Genomic DNA, 11,931 nt, shown 5'->3' with positions numbered 1-11,931 from the left:
ACTGGAGGGCAGGGAGTAGAAGAGGAGACTAAAAGGTTGTTGGGCAGATTGCTCTAATGAGGGGAAGGCGGGAAAGCATCACACAGCCCCCAAAACGTGAAAGTTCTTGCTGGCAGCTGTCTCCAATTCCCAGCTCCTTTACTTCCACTGAGTTTCCATGTCTACAGGTCCCAGGTTGCCTGCATAAGCCATAGCACCCATCGAATGGGTACTGCTCCACGATTACACAACCACTCAGAAGCGGTCAGCTGTGAACTCTGGGGCAGATGCTGTGGGTGGCTCACCCATGTCCCCTGGACACCCGCCGACACACACTTCTATTGCAAGCCCGCGGCTCTTGCTGCCCCCTCCCTCTTGCCCCACTAGGACCTTAGCGGCCCTCACAGAGCCAGTGAAGCACCTCTGTCTCAATGCGGGTTTCAGTCTGGGACTCCCAGTCTACCCCCAAGTCCCCGCTCCCTTGGGGCCCGGCCTGGCCCTCACACCTCCAGCCGCCACCCAGCCAGGATCTCCACACCAGGTCCGGGCCTTGGGAGGCCCTGAATTGTCTTTGGCGGTAACGGTACCCACGGGTGGGAAACACCACATGCATCTCCCCAGGCTGGCAGGGAGGGGAACCCCGCCTCGGCCTGGGCCTCCTACTCACCTACTCATGGGTTTCAGGAGTCACATGATCCAGTGGGATGCGTGACAGCAGGGGCCATGTCACGGCCAGCCCTTCGCCCGTCCCTGGGGACATCTTCCTTGGACTCTTTAAGGAATATTCAGCCCCGCAGGGTTGAGCAGTTTTGTGTTCTCTTGGCCTGTTCCTGCTCCTCAAGCACACAGAGAGGGAAAACATGGCGCGGAGTTCTTCAAAGCCACCCCATTTGGGCCACTGTGGTGAGAGAATGCTAGGATGCGCCCAGGCGCAGGAAGCGTCGATGTTCAGGCCCATCCGGCTTTTAATGGCGGGCAGGCAGGCCTACACCGGACATGCGCGAAAAGGCAAAGCCCACTGGGAGCTGAGGGCTGGGGCGGGGCTATAGAGGCGTGGGGGCGTGACCTGGAAACCAAAGGGCTTGGCGGGGGCGGGGCCAGCCCAACCATGGGCGTGGCGGTTGGGGAGTGGGCGGAGTCGACCTGCAGCGGTAGGTGGGAGTTGTCTTGGCGGTTGGAAAGGGTTGCAAAGTGTGGTCTGGTACCTGGCGACGGTGGCATTCATATCAGTTCCGTAGAAAGCACGGAATGGTGGCTGCCCCTTGCCCGTAAAGAGAGCGGTTAGTCCACTGCAAGGCCTGAGAGTTGGGGGCGAGAAACTGTGAACAGTGGGTTTTCACAGAGGGATGTTGAAAGTGATTGCTGAGAAGCTAGAGGGATTTCTAGTGAAGCTAGGTGTCATCCTTTCATAATCTCCTGCAGTAAATTGGAGAACGGAGTAAAATAATTCTATTTTACTGGAGTGTGTGCTGTTAGTGAAGGCAGCACTGGAAGGAGCCGAGCTCACTTGGCCCTCTGATCTCCTCTTGGGAGTTTCTGGGAGACTCAGGAATTTGGGGAGAGGTTGTGGGAAACAAAAGGAAGCCCAGATCTCCAGATGAGGGCAGCTAGGGGTGGGGTTGGAGGTCTGGGCTGTGGCCCCTTGCAGGGGAGGCTCCAGCCCTTTAGTGTGGAGTTGGGGAAATATGCACTCTCTTTCGGTTTCTAGGTTCCCTGTACCCTTTTTATTCCCTGGCGTCAGAGGGCATGGCCAGACCAAGAGATGGAAACTACAGGGAGGCCAGCTGAGACTTGATTGAAGAAGGTAAGGATTGGGCTGAATGAACATCCCATTCCTGAGATCCGGCAATCATTTGCCAGGAAGGCTGACCCCTTGGTGGAAAGAGCTTGGTTTCGTAAATGAGAAGTCTGTCTGCTTCTGATTTTGAGTTGGTGATTTAATTCCCCAGGCCTGTATGTCCTCATTTCTGATATGTTGTTAAGAACATTCTCCCTTCTATCTCATAAACTGTGGCAGAGGTCGACTTTGATAGCTGCCAGTGAAAATGCTTTGCACAGTAACTATGACAAGAGCTAACAATTACTGACTCCCAGCCCAGGACTATTAAGGGATTGTCCACATGCAGTCTCGTTTAATCCTTACATGAACTCTTTATGGTAGGTATTATGATCCTCCCTGTACAAATGAAGAGACTATGGCTACTGTCTATCAGAGAATTTAAGTAATTTGTCCAAGGTCGTACAGTACGTTGGAGCAAAATCAAGGCTCGAATTTATTCAGACTGACTCCAGAGCCTACTCCGCAACACTGCAACTATTAAAACCTAAATCCAGTGGGGTTTTTGTTGCTGTTGTTGTTCTCAGGATTTTATAGAACCAACTCCCAAATTTGGGCAGGATACTGAACTATATTTCTTCTAAATCCAACAGTGAGATTCGCTGATTTCAATAATCAACTCTTTCATTATTATAGCTTAATTTCTCCGAGCCTTAAATAACATTTTTACCTATAATTAAGGGAAGGTGCCCAGTAACAGAAATGAAAATTTGACCCAGATTAAAAGAGCATAGAAAGAGAGTTATGGGAAGAGGTAATATTAAGTAATTTGTCTCTCAAATTGTTGATAATGAAAGGCAAGTTTTATTTTATTTTTTTTAAGATTTTATTTATTTGACAGACAGAGATCACAAGTAGGCAGAGAGGCAGGCAGAGAGAGGGGGGGAAGCAGGCTGCCCGCTGAGCAGAGTCCGATGTGGGGCTCGATCCCAGGACCCTGGGATCATGACCTGAGCCGAAGGCAGAGGCTTAACCCGCTGAACCATCCAGGCGCTCAACAAAAAATAATTTTAAAACCCGTACACATTCATTGAAAGTATGCATATAGGTGATTAATATGAAGAATCCCTATTACACTTGTAGTATTTTGTTGTTCTACAAATATGCTCACTTCTTGTTAATTTATCTAAAATAATTTAGGTTCATGACATTACTTGCTAAGGTATATCTAAGTGACTTCTTACATTTCGTTTTAAAACCTCATTAGAGAAGGCACCTGGGTGACCCAGCTGGTTGAGCATTCAACTCTGGATTTCAGCTCAGGTCATGATCTTCGGGTCCTGAGACTGAGCTCCATGTCCGACTCTGCACTCAACAGGGAGTCTCCCTCTCCTTCTTTCTCTCACTCCTCTCAATGAAATAAAGTAATTAAAAAACTCTTTAGAGAAACTAACCTCACAGAGGTGTGTTGATTGCAGTATAAGAGGAGATTAATTTCAGCAAGTTCATTTTTAACTTTGATCAGAAATGACCCAACTGATGCTGCATTTTCAAAATTCATTTTCAGTCCACCAGCTAGTTCCACAATTTATTTCATGAAGTTATAGTTTTATGTCAACTACCTTTTATTGAAATTACTTGTCAGAGCCATGATTTTCCTACATAGGCTATTCTAGTAATGAAAAACAAGATTTAAAGCATTTGGTCAAATTCATAGGATGTTTGTAACTTTTCAGATTGGCAATACAAAGATCATCACCTACTTCATTGACAGTCTTTATCGACAGTCATTTTTTAATTATGGAACATGTCAAAAATCTGTAAAATTGTATTCTTCCAAGCTTCTTTTATTTCTCCCTTACAATCATATATTCACTGGTAAAACATGTTGCTATGCTTCCTCCCACAGAAGTATAAAAATCATTAAAATATTGAAGAGGGGCACCTGGCTGGCTCAGTCCTTAAGAGTTTGCCTTCGGCTCAGGTTGTGATCCCAGCAGATCTCCTCTGCTCGGTGGAGAGTCTGCTTCTCCCTCTCCATGTGCATGCTCTCTCTCTCAAATAAATAAATAAAATCTTTTTTAAAAAATCAAAGATAGCAACAAATAAGCAAGACTATCTGGTTTACACTTTAAAAAATTAGAATAAAAAAATAAAAAATTAGAACCAAATTAACTTATTTTGTAGAAACATAAGGCAAGAATTTGACACAATGTCGTTCTTGACACAACTTCTTCCCCATAAAGATCCTAATTCAGCATGCAGTACCAGTTATGACTCAACTTCCATATTATGACATTATAAAAAGAATAATCTTCAATTTACCATGTTAGTTTTTGCTGCATCGTTAAGCATAGGTTTTAGGTAAGCTGACATATTTCATAGCAAGACTTTTCTCCATGACAGGAGCTGTGAACCGATTACAGTCAGTTGCAAGCTCTCCATCCAGGGAACTCTCACAAAATGCTTTTCTCTCATTGCAGAGGTGCCATCAGAACACATTCCTACTCAAAACTTAAATTCCAAGCACATTTGTTAGCAAGAAAGCTGGGGCGAGGGCGGGGCGGAGAATCCTGTTTTTTTACTATCATGTTCAAATTAGTTCATTTTAGCAAGATCTTTGTAGTTGTCAAGTTGCAGTGAAAAATAGGCAACATTATATGTTTTATGAGTTGGTCTTAAATCATAATAGCTAGTTTCTGAACACATCTGATTGGAAAGTGTTTCTTGAGCCCCATTTTTTCCTGTTTCACTTACTGCTTCTAAGCAAGCATCACCAAAGCAATCTTTTGGTAATCGTTCAGTAATTATAAATGGATTTTTAGTTTTAGCAACCTAAGAAGCAATTCCTTGTGAAGCTCCCCAAAGCTTTAATGTTTATAGTGTAATACCAAACATCTGCTTCTGTCAGCCTTTTAATTCAAAACTCTCTTTCTCAAAGAATTTTTTTGTTTTGAATTTGTTTGGCAAGTAAATGTCACTTCAGTATCAGTTTCATTCATGACTCATTAGTAACTTTCCCATAAATCACGCTCCGGTTTTAGTACTTCGTCAAATTTACTTGCCTAATAGAGCTACGAATATATGTATGTTTACATTAAAAAATAGTAATTAAAAGTCAAAATGATTTAAAGACATTATAAATGAATAATGTGTATAGATTGGAGGATGTTGGATTACAGCTGACAGATCGTAAAGTGATAGGCCGCATGAGGAGGAGGTCCTCCTATGCATAGCAAGTATACAGCTCGAGTCACATGGCATTCACCATTCAAGTCCCACCCAAACTGCTCTGTACGCTATTCAATGAGACGAGTTCACCAATCCTGTCCTGGGGCTTTGAGGAATTATCCCGATATTACATATACGTTTCTCAGAGCTTGCTCCTGTTCTTTCTGCCTACCTTATCTTGGACCAGAAACAGTTTGCCAACTGGTGCCAGATCCCAGACCACACTTTGAATAGTATTATCCTAGAATTTAAGATTGGCACTTGCCAAAAATGCAAATCTGCTGGGTGCCCAATGCTTACCTGGCAATGGATGAGAAAGGATTAGCCATTTCGTGCTCTGGTTTGGCTCAGCCCCAATGATGGGGTGTGTCTTCTTCCAAAGCTACACTTGGGTCATCTTACAGCTGAGGAAGCGGGGAGTCAGAGGGTGGAAGTGACCTGGTGGGGATGGAACTGGATCAGAAAAGAAACTAGGGCCAGGTCTACCCATACCTCATCCTCAACCAGCAGCCAAACTGTATAGGCAGCAAGCCCAGCCCAGCCCTTGGCCTCTCTGAGTCTGAGCTTGAGCCTTCTTGGGGGACGGCAGGCTGGGCTGAGCTCAGCCCATACTCAGGGTTATCTTTGCTAAGTGTCAGTCAAGAAAGGCAACAACGTCTGATGGGATATAAATATCACCCTGGATTTTCATACTTCCTCAAAGAACAGCCTCATCCTGGGGATCAGCAACGGCAGACTGGATGCCATTGGATTAGAGATTTATAATTGGCAAGGTAGGTGTGTAATATCCAGGATTTTTTTTCTGCCCCATCAGTGATAGAGTAGTTAGGAAACATTAGACATGCCTAGCACCAAATCCCAATGACCTATACTAATGGAATGGGGAAAGTCTCATCACTCATGTAGAGCTGATGACAAGAGACCTTTTAGTGACTTTGACGGTACAGAAGCTGTGTCCTTCCCCTGCTCCTCCTCAGCAGCCCAGATCCCGACCTGGTGGAGGCAGAAGAATAATTCTCAACTGCCCTCCTCAGGCAGAATGGACCAACTAAAGTGAATGAACGAATCAGGAGTCAGCAAAGGATGAGCATGGGGTATGGAAAGGCCACATGTGCATGACATCGGCTCCTGTATGGGACTCCAAGCTTCCAGACGAAAGGCGTAAGGTTGTTTGTTGTTTTATACAGTGGCCTGCATAGTAGTCACTAAATCTATGAGGTCTCCAGACGCTTAAGTTACCTTTCTTTTTCTAAAATAGCATTGCATCTCTTCTTTCGAGTTTCATGGATTGATCTGTAAGTCCTGCCCTTCCTCTAATAGCATTTGGGACTTGTATAGTTACAGCTGCTCACAAAGCCTCTTGTGAAAAATACTTTGCAAATGTCCTTTTCCTCCTTAGTGTTTCCAGAGGCACAGGGTAGAATGACCTGCTTTTAGGTTTTCTAGCCTAATGATAGAGACTCTGAACTCAGGCAGACCTCTAAGTTTCTTTTTTTCTCCCCCAAATCTTCCAAACCTTAAAAAAAAAAAAAAAGATAAAACATACCATCAAGGATAGTAATTTATATGGCTATTTGCTGTCTGGAAACAAAGAGAACATGAATGGAATATTATACCATGAGATAAGTGTAATATTCACGCAAGGGAAGTAGTTCAGTGGTTCTCAGCAAGGGGACATTTGTCTGAACCTAATTTTGGTTGTCACAACTAAGGGAGAAGGGGAAGTGTGATTGGCATTTATCTAATGGGTAGAGACCAGGGATACTGCTAAACATCCTACTGCACCCAGAACAGTGCCCCCCCACCCCCGCCTCAAAGAATTATCTGGCACCAAATGGCAATATTGTCAGGTAAGGAACCCATGATTTAGTTATTTCTTGAAATTTCTTCTAAGTTAACACTTTAGTGACTTATTTCTAGAAATAATTAATCCCTGATATTTGATTCTTTGGGGTTTTGGTCTATGTGTAAGTACCTACCAAATAGAATATATTTTGTAAAACACACAATTCAAAATACTAAAAAATATTAAAAGATACAAAGAATTACCAGTTTGAGGACACTGGTCTTCATGCTTCTGATAGTTTGTAGAGAAGGAGATTCTAATGTTAGTCTTACCATTTTCAGGGGAATCTTCTGATAAAGGAAGACTGCCTAGGGCATCAAACACACTTTTCAACTGAGAAGGCATCAGCACACCAGAGAAATGCATGCAGTCTGAACAGGCACAAAGTTCTTGTTGATGGTCAAGTCCTCTGATGTGAAGGCCTGGGTTTAATGCTGGCCTTAACATCAGTCTCCTGTATTTCATCACCATACCGTCCCCTTGGTCACAGCAGAACCTTCATGTCTACTGAGGAGCTTTCTGAGGTGTGCCAAAGTGTGAGGAGCTGCCTCTTTCACAAATTGGATTCCATCCCTCGCAGACCATGGTGACAGAAATCCTTCGAGTAACACTGAGATCAGGTCCAGGGGTCGACCTGGGACTTCAGTTCTGTGGTGTGTGGTTTTTTCTGACTTCAGATAATTGTCCTTGGTAGACCCCAATGACAGTTGGTTCAGAACTGGTGATAAGTTCAATGGAGCTGACACAGGCTGACAAAAATTCCTATAGTAGAGAGTTTGTGGAATTTCCCCAGATGGGGCTTGGAGAGTTTGTCACATTAGTGGGTTTTTAAGAATGCCTTTGCTCTTCATGCATGCAACTGTGTCTTCTTCTTCTTCTTCTTTTTAAAATAGATTTTATTTGAGAGACTGAGTGTGAGAGAGCACAGAAGTGGGGCAGAGGGAGACGGAGAGGGAGAAGCAGACTCTGCTGAGCAGGGAGCCTGATGTGGAGATCAATCCCAGGACCCTGGGGTCATGACCTGAGCCGAAGGTAGACGGCTTAAGCGACTGAGCCACCCAGGTGTCCCCCCTCATTTCCTCTTATGACAAAACTTCTACATGTGGTTCATGTTGCTCCATTGTGGGGTGCTGAGGGGAGAGCGGGATGGCTTTAAGTGTAGGCTTCTAGCATGTCATTTGGCACTTCTGTGTCCTGATATGTCTTCTTTTGCTGATTTATTTTGATCAGTTTATCTTAAGCAAATGTTCCTCACCAAAGGAGATGGATAGAGTATTTTCCCCCGCAAGAGGAGGCAGCAGCCACATCTCCTCCGGGGAGGAATCCGTGATTGGCCTAGTTTGGAGGGCACCATCTGGCACACTCCCCCAGGGGCTGGCCGGCAAGTGCAGGAATCTGCAGGGCTCTCTTCTGATCCAGGTGAGCACTGGAGTTTCTGTTTGTTTCCAGAGTCACAGGCAGCAGATATCCCTGCAGTGGCTGTCTGAGCGATATGATCCTTTGCCACATGGAGGGCCAGGGGCTCTGTCTAGCAACTTAGCACGAGCTGAGATCCAGAACACAAAATGGGAACACTTTCTAAAATCCCCCTTTCCCTAATTTTAGACCTTTTAAAAAGTATGCTGCTTTTTGTTAAGGAAACATTTTTAGGAAACTTATCCTTCTTGGGGGCTGACGTCTGCGCAGGTGCTCAAAACTATCCTGTTCTCTTGACCCTGGTGGTTGGGAGTTTTCTTCATGGTCTGCATCAAACACCCAGTCACTCTGGAAGGAACCTGTACTTCTGTTGCAGTTTTTGTAATAGCAACATCATTTCCCGATTGCCGTCAGACATCTGTCCAGGGATGTTACCCAACTGGGAAAATATCTCAAGAATTGTACCGTAGCAATAAGCAAAAGCTGCTATTTGTCAAAGACAATATAAACTTCATCTCTTCCAGAACCTACAGTAGCTGCAGGACAGATCAGATGTGATTCTGTATAATGCTTCAAGTTTCATTCCCACTTTAAATTATTTAAGGCTGGCTTGGGTAATTCCTTCTTAAAGAATGTCAAAGTTGTGATTTCAAATCCATTTGAAATTCATAAAAGGAACATGGGCTGAGAGGACACATTCATCTGGAGCTCCAGAGAAGGTTAAGTGAAGCCCTCTTTTTTTCCTACATATGCCCCAATCGGTTGTGGGTCCAAGGAACCTACAAGCCTCCTCAGGTCCTTTCCATTGTCACAACAATGCTCACTATAAGCTGGCACCTGTAATTCCAGCAACTGTAGCAGTACACACTGGAGAAACAGTGTGAAGTAACATGCCTCCCTTTCAAACCAGCTTTGAAGTTGTTAGCCTGAGGAATCTTGGACTCTCTCAAATACTGAGAAGGAGGAAAGATCCAGCCTCTTTCCAGAAACTGTTCCATTGGAAATTATCATTTTTCACAGGAGATATTCTTGGTTGTCCTTCTTGACAGCAGAATGATCTGAATGCTTTCCCTATGGTAAGCCTTTCTAGTGTTTTCTCAGGCAATGGCAGTGGGCAGAGCATGGTTTTTTCCCATGGTCCAGCTGGCATGGAAATTCAGTACACCGCCACCATGTTTCAGAGCCCAAGCACAGAGCCTGGACCTGGCTTTCTTTTTACAGCTTTATTGAGGCATAACTGACATATAATAAACTTCACATATTTAAAGTATACAGTTTAATGCATTTTAGCATATGTATACATCCCCGCAACCACTGCATGATGAGATAATGAACATATCACCCTCACAACTTTCCTCAAGCCCGTTAGCCATCCCTCCCTTTTACCCTCCTTTAAATATTTAACATAATGTTTCAGAGTTGAAGACAAAAAGTGGGAAAGCTACTCTACCCATTTAGTGAGTCTGGGTATAATCCCAGCTCTAAAACAAAGTAAGAAAATGATGACAATTTTAGACCAACATTACTTCTGGACCTAGATGTGAAAGTCCTTGATGAAATACTGGTTAACAGAATTAATCAGTTAAGGAAAAAATTACAATTGCACAATTACAGTTGCTTTTCATCGAATTCCCTTTTTATTCTCCAATGTATTTTTTCACTAAATCTTTGTTCATTTTTTTCCCTACTTTTCCCTCCCAATTTCCTCACAGTTATAGCTTTAGCTGATATTCTCATTTTATCCTGACATTATAAAACAAGCTGGCTGTTTTCTCATAAGTTCCTACAGAGGAAATGTGTCCTAGATGAGGAAAAGATTCTAGAAGGTGGCAATCACCCACATTTCAAAATGAAAGGAGCAAAACAATGAGAGAAGTCATATTCAGTTACAATTTTCGTAGGCCCTTCTATTGTTCACCAAACCCCTGAGTCCCCCTCAATACCACTGGAGTTGCCAGATAGTCACTTGTCAGGTTTAATTTGTGTCAAAGCTCCTGAAAACAAAGACTGCTTCTTTGACCTTGGAGGGTAGGACCCAACAAATAGGTCTTCTTTGATATTAATGATTCATTTGATCTGTCTTTGCAGCTGTCTCTAACGTTTCTGGTATTTAGGAATGAATGTTAACTTTCTCAACAAATATTTACCAGTTAAGTGCTAACTTTGCACTTGAACTGCATGCTGAGATGAAAATGGAGAAAATGCTCTATTAAAATTGCTAGGACCAAAAAGCATAGTTGCACCTTAAAACAGTATAAATTGAAGAGCTAAATTATGGTATAGTGGGATAGAAAGGAATGGGAAGGCTCTAAAAAGGTAGCTGAACTTAGGCTTTGCAGGGTATATGGTGGGAGCCCCTGAAACAGCCCAGCTGCCAAAGTGCTTTCACTGTAATAACGGGACTGTTGGGTATGGGGTTGGTGGTATGGGGACGTGAAAGATCTAAGTTCCCTAGTTGAAACAGGTACCCTGGTGTAATGGGAGAGAAAAGAGTACAAGGTGGATGAGGCCTGATCATGGAGGACCCAACAAAATTACCTTGTGCCCATTTCCAGTCAGCCCCTTCTGTAAGAGGCAACCACTTTTCAGGTATCCCCCACCATAGACTGCTTCCTCTTGCTGTTGAATTTCATATAAATGGAATTATGTAGTACAGACCATTTCATGTTTGGTTTCTTTCACCCAACATTGGTTTTGAAATTCATATTTTTGCATGTATTTAAAATTCCTTTTGGGGGCACCCGCATGTCTCAATCCACTAAGCAGATGACTCTTGATCTCTGCTCTGGTCTTGATCTCAGGGTCTTAAGTTCAAGCCTGGCGTTGGGCTCCACATGGGGTGTGGAGCCTACTTTAAAATAATTCCTTTTTATTGTTGAATCCCACTCTGTTGAATGAATTAACCACATTTCTCTCTTCTCCAGGTTTTGTCTACCATGAATAAAAGTGCTATGAACAATTTTGTAGACATATTTGCATGGATATATGCTTTAATTTCTCTTGGGTAAATAGGAGTTGAACTTAGTATAACTTAGGTTATAGGGTAGACGTCTGATTAACTTCATTCCATTCTGCTAGTTTTCCCAAATGGTTCTCCCATTTTGCATCCCCACCAGCAATGGATGAGAATGTGTTACTCAATATCCTTGCTAACATTTGGTATTGTTTCTCTTTTTAATTTGATCTATTTTGGGTATTCTTGTGATTATGAAGTACTATCACATTGTGGTTTAATCAGTATTTTCCTGATATCTGATGATGAGTACCTTTTCATGTATAGTGACCATTTCTGTACTTTGATGGGTATTGGTTCAAATCTCTTGCCCATTAAAAAAAATAAATAAAAGGTGTCTTTTGTATTATTGAGTTGTTAGAGTTCTTTACATGTTCTGGGTAGAATACACCATGTGCACACATACACATATTTACTCCCAATCTGTGATTTGCCTTTTCATTTTTTTTAATGGCATATTACTGAGCAGAAATCTTAGATTTTAGGAATCCAGTTAATCAATCATTCCCTATGGCAAAGTGTCTGTTGTCCTGTAGTAATATAATATAAGTGAGAGGCCTGATCCCAATCTGTCTTCTAAGGACATAGAGTTCAGGACTACAGCAAAATCGACTGCTGTGTAGTGATAAAAAGGTTATAAACTTGCAGAGCAACTATGCAAATGAGCTG

At 43.1% G+C, this 11,931-nt stretch overlaps 1 long non-coding RNA gene across 1 annotated transcript; it reads left to right on the top strand.

Moving 5' to 3' along the window:
* Positions 1–1,051: 1,051 nt before the first annotated feature.
* LOC131811607 (uncharacterized) lies at positions 1,052–11,627 on the top strand. The gene is made up of 3 exons (XR_009346014.1): positions 1,052–1,259; positions 1,688–1,783; positions 7,115–11,627. It is a non-coding gene; the product is annotated as an uncharacterized LOC131811607 (long non-coding RNA).
* The last annotated feature ends 304 nt before the right edge of the window (positions 11,628–11,931 follow it).

Source organism: Mustela lutreola, chromosome 11, assembly GCF_030435805.1.
Source record: "Mustela lutreola isolate mMusLut2 chromosome 11, mMusLut2.pri, whole genome shotgun sequence".
In the NCBI taxonomy this organism is placed as follows: Eukaryota; Metazoa; Chordata; class Mammalia; order Carnivora; family Mustelidae; genus Mustela; species Mustela lutreola.
Note: the sequence above shows the minus strand (reverse complement) of the source record. Positions and strands in the feature narration are given on the sequence as shown.